Source organism: Pleurodeles waltl, chromosome 2_2 (assembly GCF_031143425.1).
Source record: "Pleurodeles waltl isolate 20211129_DDA chromosome 2_2, aPleWal1.hap1.20221129, whole genome shotgun sequence".
NCBI lineage: Eukaryota > Metazoa > Chordata > Amphibia > Caudata > Salamandridae > Pleurodeles > Pleurodeles waltl.
In genome coordinates this window covers 302,092,227-302,105,230 of record NC_090439.1, presented here as the reverse complement: position 1 = coordinate 302,105,230, position 13,004 = coordinate 302,092,227, and the positions used below count along the sequence as shown (strand labels likewise).

General features: G+C 44.8%; 1 protein-coding gene across 1 annotated transcript in view; it reads right to left on the bottom strand.

The window, feature by feature from the left end:
• The window catches only part of OTULIN (OTU deubiquitinase with linear linkage specificity), a 337,117-nt gene extending 324,452 nt beyond the window's left edge, over positions 1-12,665 (bottom strand). Inside the window, exon 1 of the mRNA XM_069219764.1 lies at positions 12,304-12,665. The gene's annotated coding sequence lies outside the window, so the exon portion shown is untranslated. The remainder of the gene's footprint in view (positions 1-12,303) is intronic.
• Positions 12,666-13,004: the final 339 nt, after the last annotated feature.

Here is a 13,004-nt window from a genome sequence, read left to right as displayed (position 1 = left end):
TTTTCCCTGTACTCGAACAAGGAGTAATGTGATATGCCCATAACCTTTGGAACACTTCCAATTCTCATTTCAAATTGTTACTTATAGCAATCTGTAAAGACCCTTAATCTCTCTCTTAAAGCATTCAACCAAACAATTTCCTGATGGATGGTAGACAGATCTGGTTTTACGACAAATCTCATTCATTTAAAAAAAATCTCCAAATAACTCAGAAGTAAATTTTGGACCATTATCGGAGATTATTTGTTTGGGCAACCCTTCTTTTAAAAATATCTTATTAAAAAACTTTACCACATGTTCTGTATCCGCTCTCTTGACTATATCAATTTCTGGCCATTTTGAAAAATTATCTACTACTACACTAATACATTTCTTTTGTGCTCCACAAGTCGCTATGGGGCTCATTACATCAATCCCAATCCTTTCCCAGGACATGCTGGGACAAAAATCAATGGTGGACAAAATGTTTTCAAAGCTTTATCAGAACAATTATATTTTGTGCATTCTCTGACCATTCCATCAATGTTACTATCGGAGCCGGGTCACCAATAATTCTGTTTGACTCAGTTTTGTTTTGGAAATACCTAAATGTCCCTCGTGACATATATCCAAAATTCTTCCACATATTCCAAATGGTGGTATAAACCTCTCACTCCTAAGTAGTATTCCATTAGCCACGCTAAGTTAATTACAAACTTTCCAAAATGCTCTGCACTCGGTGTCCATGGTTTTCCTATCTGGACAGCCTTCATTAATCAATGTTATATTTTTTTGCATTGTACCATCCTTTTTGATGTGGCTTTTCCATTCTTCCAGATTAATACCTTCCATACCCTCATCAAATATGCCAGCAACACACCCATCAATAAGATGCTCATCATTATCATCTGCTGGTAAAGGCATATGGCTTACAAAATCTGCTATCTTATTGTTCACACCCGGAATATATTGGATCTCATAATTGAAGTCTACTAACTTAACAGACATGTGTGCTAAACGTGGAGAAGCTCTCTGTAAACCTGTTGTAGTCAACACCTTTGTCAATGGTTTGTGATCTGTTTTCACCAACACATTAAACCCCCATATGTAATGCCTAAAATGGCAGAGTCCCCAAACACATGCCAAGCACATGCCAAGGTCTCTCGATGGCAGAATCCCTCTCTGCCAGTCTCTCTTTCGATGACAGAATACCTCTCTACCAGCAAAAAAGGGTTGGGAGCCATACTTTCGCAAACTGATGAAAATGGCAATGAATGGTTTGTAGTTTTTGCGTCACGTGCTCTCCTTGGCGGAAGAGAGGTATTCTGTCATCGAAAGAGACTTTGGCATGTGTTTGGGGACTCTGCCATATTTAGGCATTACATATGGGGGTTAAAAGTGTTATGGGCATATCGCATTACTCCTTGTTCGAGTACAGGGAAAAGTCCTTTAGTCCGAAGCATTCTTCCTGTACCTTATAATGACCCGAAAACTGATTGACCATACTTTTCATAAATTCTTCTTCACCTCAGAGGCGCTGAATCCTACATGCATTCCCAATCCCAGTCCACCAGCCTGCACCTCACTTTGAGACCCATCTGTGATTTGCTGCCAGTGCAGCATCTAACTGACTGAAGCTCGAAGGACCTTGTTGGAAATGGCCTTTCTCCAGGGTCACCCCCAAATTAAAGTTAGGAGCTTCACAGATGGGGTCCTCAGATGAGGAAAATGGATCCCCATGGGCCAGTTCAGTGGCCCCAGAGAGTATAGACAGAGGAGCCTCACTGAGTTTAGAAAGGCGTAGAACTGGCAAGTGCCCCAGCAGTAGTGGGCCATTGTCCAGGATCTATCGCCTTAAGCAGGGAAGTCCATAAGAGTGGTGATTAGCCTACCCTGGCTTTAGGATGGAAGGGGGATATGTTGGAAATGGCCTTTCTCCAGGGTCACCCCCAATCTTTTTGCCTTTCTCCTTCTCTTTTTCTGACCTCATTTTAGCTGGCTTTAGGACTCTGCGCACTTTCCCACTGATAATCAGTGCTAAAGTGCATATGCTCTCTCCTTAAAACATGATGACATTGGCTCATACCTAATTGGCTTATTTAATTTACTTGTAAGTCCCTAGTCAAGTGCACTACATGTACCCAGGACCTCTAAATTAAATGCTACTAGTGGGCTGCAGCACTGGTTGTACCACCCACATAAGTAGCCCCCTAACCATGTCTCAGGCCTGCCACTGCAGGGCCTGTGTGTGCAGTTTCACTGCCACTTCGGCTTGGCATTTAAAAGTAATTGCCAAGCCTTAAACTCCCCTTTTTTCTACATATAAGTCACCCCTAAGGTAGGTCCTAGGTAACCCAAAGGGCCGGGTGCTATGTAGGGAAAAGGCAGGACATGTACCTGTGTAGTTTATATGTCCTAGTAGTGTAAAACTCCTAAATTTGTTTTACAATGCTGTGAGGCCTGCTACTTTCACGGGCTAACATTAGGGCTACCCTCATATACAGTTTGAGTGGTAGATTCTGATCTGAAATGAGTACCAAGGTCATATTTAGCATGTTCAGAATGTTAATCCAAAAATCCCGCTGACTGGTGAAGTTGGATTTATTATTACTATTTTAGAAATGCCACTTTTAGAAAGTGAGCATTTTTCTGCACTTAAATCCTTCTGTGCCTTACAATCCATGTCTGGCTGGGTTAGTTGACAGCTCCCTTGTGCATTTCAACCAGCCAACCCCAAACACAGGATGCTCAGTCACACCTGAACAGATCTGCATACTGAATGGGTCTTCCTGGCCTGGGAGGGTAGAGGGCCTGACACTTAAATGTCAAAGGACAGTGGCCTGCCCTCACACAATGGACTGCCAAACCCCCTACTGGGACCCAGGCATATGGGGATAGAACTGAAAGGGAACCTTGTGCACTTCTAAGCCACTCTTTGAAGTCTCCCCTACTTCAAAGACACATTTGGGTATTTAAAAAGGGCCTCTGACCCTACTAACTCGGACACTTCTTGACAAGATACCTACTGGGAAAGGAACTCTGAATCAGAACCTGCAACCTTCTAAGAGAAGCTGCCTGGCTGCCCAAAGGACTCATCTGACTGCTTTGCTGAAAAGGACTGCTGCCTTGCTGTTGCCCTGCTGCCTTACTGCCCTCTGCCTCTGCTGAGAAGTGCTCTCCAAGGGCTTGTATTGAGCTTGCCTCCTGTTTTCTGGAGTCTCAGGGCCAAAAAGACTTCATCTCTGCAAAGAACTCCTTGTGCTGCGACAATCGAGGCACAGCCTCTGGAATCGTCGCACAGCCTGTCCTGCGGTGAGAAAATCACTGCAACGCCAAACTGGAACGACACATGCCCGGCTCCCCGAGTGGAGATCGACACAGTGCCAGCGTGGCAACCGGAACTTCGACGCATGGCCCACTGGATCGAAGCGTAGCCAAGCAGGAATGATGTAGCGCCTGCTGTGCAACAGAAATTTCCCCGCATCGCCATCAGGATCAACGCAGCTCATGTGACATCGCCCTGCACACCCATGATTTCTCTGCATCCATCCGGGGCATCCAAATACCCCGCAACCCAAAGAGGATCCAAGTCTGCGCAACGCAAAGCCATTGTGGCGGAAAAAAGCATTGACTGTGTGCACCCGGAGAAAATGACGCACACCTCTGAGTTTTCCACGCATCTCCTCCTCTGCGGTCCCGTGGGTATAATTTAGATGCAAACCAGGTACTTTGTGCTTGCAAGAGACACTTATTGCTTTTTACGCTCTAAAGACTATATTTATCATTACAAAAGTGATATCTCCACTTGTATTTATCAAATCTTGATCGTTTTGACCTTACTTTAACCAGATAAATATTCTATATTTCTTGATTCCTGTGGGATGTACTTGTGTGGTGTTTATACTGTGCAATTGCATGATTTATTGCACAAATACTTTACACATTGCCTTCTAAGTTAAGCCTGACTGCTCAGTGCCAAGATACCAGAGGGTGGGCACAGGATAATTTGGATTGAGTGTGACTTACCCTGACTAGAGTGAGGGTCCTTGCTTGGACAGGGGGTAACCTGACTGCCAACCAAAGACCCCATTTCTAACATCAAAGATATAGACAATGATGACAGCTACGCTGTTCATTTGTCTTCGAGCTCGGAGCCAAGGGACAAACTAGTCGGACACTCTTAAATTGCCAAATAATGATATGCAGCCAGCAGGTCACAGTGACCATTGACACTGGGGCATTTATTAAACTGATGTCTGAGGAAACACACTCGTCCTTGAAGTACCGCCCCAAGCTACACAAAGAAAAAGTTTGGGTGCTTGCCTATGGCCAGCCAAACCCATACTGCTTGTAGGATACTTCCAGACAACCATATTACACTGTAAGATGGAAGTCAACATGACTGTATATATGCCCAAGGTGGAACAAACATTCTGCTCAGCGGGCAAACCATAGAAAAGCTGAAGCTGATATCCTTCGCTCTGGAAGTACAGAAAGAAGAGATAGCTGATATTCTACATGAGTGCGAGAACATCTTCAAGGGCTTCAGCTGTCTCAAAGGAAGAGAAGTCAAACTTCACATCGACAAGTCAATCCAAAGGGGCCCACTCCGTGGGTCTCTCTGATCGTCATCACCAGAAAATCTAAACAACCCGGGGAAGTCAAAATCTGTGTTGATATAAGGTTACCGAATGCCGGGATTTGGCAGAAACGACATATAACACCCACCATGGATGGCAAACTCGCTGGAGCTCAGTGGTTCTTGAAAATTGACCTGTAGTCTGGATATCATAAGCTACCCCTGCATGAGGATTCACAGTACACCACAACATTCTTGGCTCACATGGGTCTACGATGCTACCACTGCCTCAACTTCGGCATCTCCAGCACTGCCAAAATATTCCAGAACACCATCAAGAAAATACTAACAGGGCTCCCAGGAGTCCTCAACGTGAGTGACGATATTCTAATTTATGCAAAGTCCCTGAGCGAACACCATGACAGCAGCACAATGCCCTTCGGAGAGTCCGTGATGCTGCCTTCACACTACATTGGGAGAAGTGTGAGTTTCTAGCCGAAGAAATGTATCTACCAAAGAGTGCCCTGGACAAAGTTAGAGATGTGCAAGTCGCACCGGCTCCCTCCAACACCTCAGATGTCAGGAGCTTCCTAGGAATGGTCAACTTCTGTGAACGGTTCATTCCTGACTTCACCAGCTTAACCCAACTGTTAAGAGAACTCACAAAAGCGAATGCCTTGTGGATGTGGGGCCCCACAGTGGAAGAAGCTTTTTGGTGCTCCAAGGAAGCGCTATCGGCCGACACCACCTTGGCCTATTTTGACCCTGCAAGGCCCAAAAATATCGCCGTAGATGCCAGTCCAAAAGCGCACAAAACGGTGCTCACACAACAACAGTCCCAAGGTGAGCGGAGTAGGCACCCGCATGTGAGTCAGTACTCACTGATACCGAACAGCGGTATTTGCAAATCGAAAAGGAGGCCATAGCAGTGCACTGGGTTTGCAGGCACTTTCACTTCTAGGTGTATGGGCACCCCTTTATTGTCACGACAGACCACAAGCCACTAATACCTTTATTTCAGAGACCTGCATCTAAGCCACCTCCCAGTATTGAGAAGAGGATGCTGCAACTGCAGGAGAACGACTGCCGTGTGGAATATCGACCCAGATCAAATAAAGCAGCCGACTACCTCTCAGGACACCCTTGAGAAGTCACACCCCACGATGAGGCCGAAGCAACAGAGACCTATGGGCATTTCACAACAGAATGCTCACGCCCGCTTCAAATATCTATGGTAACCCTGCAACAGGCTACCAAAGAAGATGAGTACCTACAGCTGGCTCTGACAGTGCTGCAGACGAACGTCTAGTCTCTCTCAAAAGACTGCAGAGGCAAGAAGGACACTTGAATTTCTGCTACATGTTCAACATGAACTATCAACAGACCAAAGTGGATGTCTGTTACGTGGGCCTCGTCTAGTCATTCCTACCAGTCTCACTCAGCGTGTAGTTGAGCTAGCCCATCATGGACATCAACGAATAACGAAAACCAATAATCAGCTCTGCACAAAATGTGGTTTTCTAGCACAAATGCCATGGTCGAGCAAGCCGTTCGGTCCTGCCACTGGTACCAAGTGGCTAGTCCACCAGAGCCACCCATACTGGAGATTACAGAGGGAGGTCCTCGCCAGCCATGGGAGGCTGCCAGTGCTGATTTTGGACACCTACCTGTTGGCAGACATGCACTTGTCATCATGAAAGTCGTGAATTCGCAGTCCTCACTGAAGCCATCACCAAACTAGAGAAAATAATAGTCACTCATTGGAACCAACACATCATCAGGACTGACAACAGACCCCCATTCCAGGGGCAAGAATTCAAAGACTACTTACAAGAGTGGGGCATCCTACACAGAAAAGTACCCCCTAGATGGCCACAGGCCAATGGAGAGGTGGAGCGGTTCATGATGACCCTCAACAAGGTCATCCAGATTGCTCATGGAGAGAGTCAACCCAACGAGAGAGCAATATACAGCTTTCTATGTGAATGTCTCCAGACACCACATTCGACAACAGGAGAAGCCCCAGCGCATGTTAGCCTGGGAGAATTCCTCAATGATTCCATTACTCACTACCCTAAGTAAACACCAACTCCCACTGAGGATCAAGAAGTATTTCACAAACGGTCACAAACGGAAAAAGACAATTTGACAGGCCAATGTAACTCAGCAAGCACGTCTGAGTCCCATCCAAATGGGTGATTGGTTTTTTGTCCAGGATTGCTATCCTGGCAGCAAATTCACCACTACCATTCGAACAACGGCCAGGGAAAGTGGTTAAAAGATGAGGCACTCTAATAACTGCTAGGCAAGCAGGTGAGACTGTAACCAGGAATGTGTCCTTTTTCAGAAAAGTGCGAGGAGAAGTAGAACAAGGCAGGACACAGGAGGACAGTCAGGACTCTTTTATTGAGGCAGCTGGATGGCCACAGTCCCTGTCACCCAGCAGGCCACAGAATGATGGTGACAGGGAAGTTACACCGTCCCCATCACCGTTGCAGGGATCCCGAGATTCTGGGTCAGATGGAGCCAGCAGCCAAGCAGCACGGACAACGGAGGAGTGGCGAAAGGAAGGGAATAACCACTCATCCCTGGTACCATCTAAGGCACAACCCAGCCCCATCCACAGGCCTGGCCGAGCTCCTGACAGGAGAGAACACTGACTGGCTTTTGATGGTAGCTATACAACTCTGCAAAATGTCCAGGCTTTTGGGAAGTTGTTTTATTTGGTTTGGCTTGATTTGTTTGATGGGTATTAAAGTTGGGGAGGAATGTACTATGCCACATGTCTGAGAGAGAGGGGAGAGCTCTAGTGAGACCTCCTGCTTCTCCCGTAACAATGGTTTGGTCCCTCAGAAAGAGGGGGATTCAATAAAGGCGAACTGGGCTTGGCTAAGTTTGTTACTTGCTGAGCCGCAAATAGAACCTGGAGTTCTGTGTCGTCTCTGCCACGGGGCACGCCACAGCCTGTACACGCAGTGTGCTGCAGCCCTCTGGCACCTCACCACAAGGCCCAAGCAGAGGATCTCTTGGCTCATCTTCCATTTTTTGGCCAGTGCAATAAGCACACATTTTTAAACCTTTAAATAAATGTAGTACCTGGGAAAAGTGTTGTCTGGCACCATCTAATGGTAAAGCCACGTAGCCTGCCTCAATTATTTACAAAGGTGGCAGATTTCCTTTCGTTTTCAAATCTATGAATAACGTTTGGTGAAGGAGAGAGGATAGTGATGCCCTGGAAAATGTGGGTGCTTGATGCATAATGCAACCTCTGCCACTCTTTGAGATAGCCCTGGAATCACTTTCACTACCCGTCGCCACTACTGTCCACTTAGCAGCCATCTTTCCAAGAATTAGCAGAGCATGTCATATTATAAAGAGGTGTGTGTAATTGTTTTAACTCAAGGGTAAACCCAGATTGTCGAGATACATGTATTTTATGTAGTTTTATTTTTCCTAGTGCTTAGACCATTGTGTTAATTTTACTTATAGAAGTCCTGGTTTGAGCAGAAAATGTCTTGTGGAACTAAATATCTGGTTTGCCCACATGAGCTTCACTACAGTATCCACCACATAACATACAAACTATATGGACGATGTAATTGTACTGCTACTGCAGGTGTGCTTTATATGGAGGGGAAAAGCAAAAAGATGATGGGTGGAATTCTTAAATTATTCTCAGCTACTGGAAATTACTCTGGGTCATATTCTACTCCACTGTTTTTTGTACACAAGGGCATAACAAATGTATAACTTTCACCCATGCAATTGCCCACATGTAGTATGCATAAACCTCATTATGCTGGCAAGAATTATGCTTATTGTTAATCAAAAAAGTAAGCCAATTTCATCATCCCTTATCTTAGAGACGCTCTTGACAAATGTGTAAGTCCTCTGGTTAGCAGCTATGATGAGAGTGAAGATGCAATTCAGACTTTTTTTTGCAGCACTTATATATTTCAAACGTTTTTAGCATTCTATTTCAAATACCAGCACCTAAAATTAATTCTCTGGAGGGGGTCCTGTCCTTACATTAAAAAACAAATCAACCCACTTAAGCTTCGAAATATAAATGGGAGGATAACTACTGTTTCAAAATTATTTGACTAGTTATGAGGTAAACTCATTAATTGCACTAAATATTTAGCTTTTTTAGGCCAGGCTTCACAGTGCAGCTGTCGCTGGATACAGTGTGATCAACCCAAAAAAGAGCTTTCATGAGTACTACAGTGAGGGCTTTTGCTACAGCCAGATGTTGGTAAACGAGCAGATATTATGCTTGGGTAAACGTGTGCTTCCACAGAACACAGGCTTTCCCTCCGCAAAGCTGTGATTATTTTGTTTATTTATTCAGGTGCCTGGACAACCACCAGTGTGGTGGCCTGAGCTTGAGCTTTCGGTGGGGAGGCATTGTAATGCTATTGAAATGTCTAAGATAACCAGATAATTTATGGTGTCTGCTTTTCTTTGGCAGAAGCACAAGTGAAGGACAGCAATCTTGAGGAATGTATAGCAATCCCAGCACCTTGTCCTTCCATCATTAACTTTAACTTCAGAATGCAGTTTTGTGTTCAAGAGTAGTGTGGTCCGCCTGTGGCTACCCTAAACTACAGGTATGTATTGCCAATGCAGCTGTCGCCTGCCCTTATGTGATCAACAAGAAGGAGCTTTCAGACTACTACTAAGAGATGGGGCATAGGCTCCACCCAAGTGTTGGTTCCATTGAGTATAGGATTTGATTGGGCTGCATTTATTTACTTCCAGTAAAACAACAGCTTGTATTGCACACTTTGGCTTGGGGCAAAACTTAGATCCTATACAGTATGAGCAAAGATTGTTATGGTGGCAAGCCCATGATTGTGACTACAGGCCCGATCTGTTTATTAGGAAGTGGTATCATACTGCCGGTAGGCCTGATATATTTATTGTGAAAGCGATTAGTAAAAGTCAATAGACATTTAAGTGTGGTTTGCTGCTACTCTGTATTAAAGCCTACAGATGGGAATTTTATTTGAATTGCACACATTATTGTAGTAGGCAAGGGTTTTAGTGCTGGTTAAATCATTTGACAAATCATGGATATAGAATGTATGGTCTGTGAGAATCCTTGTTAGACCCTCTTAGGAGGGATTGTGTTTTGTCTAGCCAAATGTAATTTTTTATACTTTTCTAATTTTATGACTGTGTGCTTGATGGTTGCCTTGTCAATATTGTAGGCCTGAGATGGTTACAGTGAAAAGCTATAGACCTTATTGGTGCACTGTAAGCAAGGGTTTTCGTGTTGGTCATCCTTTGTCAAACCCTGGGGTTTCTCATTGTGATAATTCTTGTTAGGCCCTGTTGAGACGGGGTGATGTGCACTTATAGGCTGTTGTTGGGTACAGTAAAGGATATAGGCTTCATCAGGCCACATTTCGTAGGTTTGAGGTGTTCATTATGAAACGTTTTAACAAAGCTAATAGACCTGCCCTGCTTAATGCAAAAATCATATGCTAGGTAATATTTTTTTAAGGATGGAATGTGATTACACTGTGCTAAAGTCAGTAGGCAGGAATTTTGTAACAAGGAAATTCACTGATTACTGTAGTAGGTGAAGGTTTTGATGTTTTGGTGTACTTACACTCAGTACAGTAAGCCTGAGATGGTTATGGTGACAAGCCAATGATAACAGATGGTGCCATAGGTCCAGTATATTAATTATAAAGAGTTATAATAAAGACAGTAAACCTGGCTTGTTTTATTGTGAAAACACATAGTAAAGCCAAAACTCTAGCCAAGACTCTACAGCAGATTGTTAACACACTATGGCGGTCATTCTGACCGCGGCGGGCGGTGGTAGCCGCCCGCCATGCGGTCACCGCCATTTGGCCGCTCCGTGGTCAAAAGACCGCGGAGGCCATTCTGGCTTTCCCGCTGGGCCGGCGGGCGCTCGGGCGCCCGCCGGCCCAGCGGGAAAGGCCCTGCAACACAGAGGCCGACTCCGAATGGAGCCGGCGGTGTTGCAGGGGTGCGACGGGTGCAGTTGCACCCGTTGCGATTTTCACTGTCTGCTATACAGACAGTGAAAATCATGCTGGGGCCCTGTTAGGGGGCCCCTGCACTGCCCATGCCAGAGGCATGGGCAGTGCAGGGGCCCCCACGACAACTGTTCCCGCCATCCTGTTCCTGGTGGTCAAAACCGCCAGAAACAGGCTGGCGGGAAGCAGCGCCGCCATGGAGGTTCAGCCCTGCCAGGGGTATTCCGGCGGGAAACCGCCGGATCCCCTTTTCTGACCGCGGCTTTACCGCCGAGGTCAGAATGGGCACTGAAGCACCTACACGGCACCGGTAAACTACAAAAAACATACGAGGCTCGATGTTTTCAGCCTGGGGTCCAGACTACTTTATCTGTTTATTTTACGCAATCGCAATGCATTTTATATAGTGAGATCGCACTGTGTTTTTTTTCTTTACAACGCTAATAGCTCTAACTCAAGCAAATGCGAGACCCTGTGCATTGAAAATGCTTGTTATCTTAATGCTTCTTTAGAGAATACTACAGCTCTCCAACCAGTGCTAATGGGTCACTTGCTTGCCGCTCCTTTCATCGGCAGTGTGCCTCATCACACGTGGCCAAATTTTCTAAACCAGCAGAACATTATCGAACGCTATTGCCCATAGTGTATCATTATTTTACCCTTCCAAGATGCCCAACACATTTGGTTCTACATATGAAGGCCATGGTGGAACTTTATATAAAGCAACAATGGACTTTTTACAATACCTCACCAAAAACGACACTCACTGTTATGTTTAGCTTCATTGCTGCAAGCTTGTGCCCACCGTCTTTAGACAGAAGCATGTTTTCTTTTTTTCACTCGTTTTCATCTAATTTGAATAGCATACGTTGTTGAATTAAAAAAATATATATATTGTGGTTGTGTCATAGGGAGAATTGAGTCAGCGGTTGAGTCAGTGAGTGGATAAATGAGAGAAAAGATGAGTGACGGTGCATGTATGATTACTTATTGAGTCCCTAAACCTATCAATGGAACAAAGGGATCTTTCATTCACAAGTCAAACCTGTTGATATTGCCAATGATTGTTTAGACTCTGTCTCTTCTGCTTGTTATTTCGTTAAAACGTTCTTTTTTGACTGAATCCTCTTATCTTTCCATTTTGCTTTTTTTATTACACTTGTACAAAGTCCGATACCTGATTAAATGGTATTTTTCATTCTCCAAATAAAAACAAAATAAACATATTTGTGGCAATAATTTTTAAGCCATTTTCACAGATAATCGTAGGAGATTTTTAGTTGTCATATATGCATTATAACGAAGTAGAGGGCGTCCCAGAGCGGAGGCACATACATTTTGAATACACGCTGAGAAGGGAGCGGCTATCTATTTTATCTTAATTCCCACCTGAATTATCACTTGCGAAAGGTGCTCGGAGTAAAGGCGACATTTTAAAGCTGGCATAATGGCGATGTTTGAAAGAGTACAGAAACTGAGCTAGGCGAGATTATTTTACTGCACTTGTTCAAATACAAGCCAACTGCCTATAATGGAAGGCTGTTGGCAAAATAACTAATATTAGTCCCATATATAACAAAAGAACATCTCTGTTGTATGGCATGTAAGGTCAGTCGCGCTCACGGATGTTTGAATTCGAGACAGATAGTTTGAGAGTTTTGTGAACAAATATAAGTTTACCAAAGACGGCACTCAAACCCAACATCAGATATGAGGAAACATTTTGCTTACCTCGAACAATGTACCCTCTTGCCACTGAAGGAGTTCAGAACTATGCTCGTTTCATCTTGATTTTCCCTTTTTACTTTGACAGGAAGTGACAGTGGTTTACTTTCATTTTCTCTTCACGTGCTTCCTTTTGCTGTGAAAAAATGCGAATCCGATAGCAGATGGAGCTGGGATTGCCCGCGCACCACGCAAATAGCACTGACACGTAACGATTCCCTCTAGCTTTCACCTTTGGACTGTGTGTACTCCGCTCTCCAGAGGCAGGACTGGCAGTAGCCAGTCGGCGCCGACTGCCCGTAAACTCAGCGCTACAATCAGCATCGGAGTTCTCCTGGCTGTGGTCTCTCCTGCAGGCGCTGGGAAATAAGCTACTAAAATGCCCACTGAGGATTTTGCGCACTACCGACATCTGATTTAGGAAGCACCAACTGCCGCTGTATTCCCTATCCCCGTACAGGCACATTTGCACCAAAATAAGATATAGTTAACGTTTTCCATATATATGTTTTGCAGATTATGGAGTGTATTCTATTTAAATTTTGCTTTACATAGGCGTAGGCTAGCCTGTAATATCTGAGGTGAGAGGAGGGGTGAGCCTGAGGTTTCCCAGCAAGCACCGTGGGGGCAGGCAGGTGACAGGAGTGGATTAGGAGCAGACCAGACTGGTTGTGTCAGCTAGTGGTGCCTGAACCAGTGCTTAATTC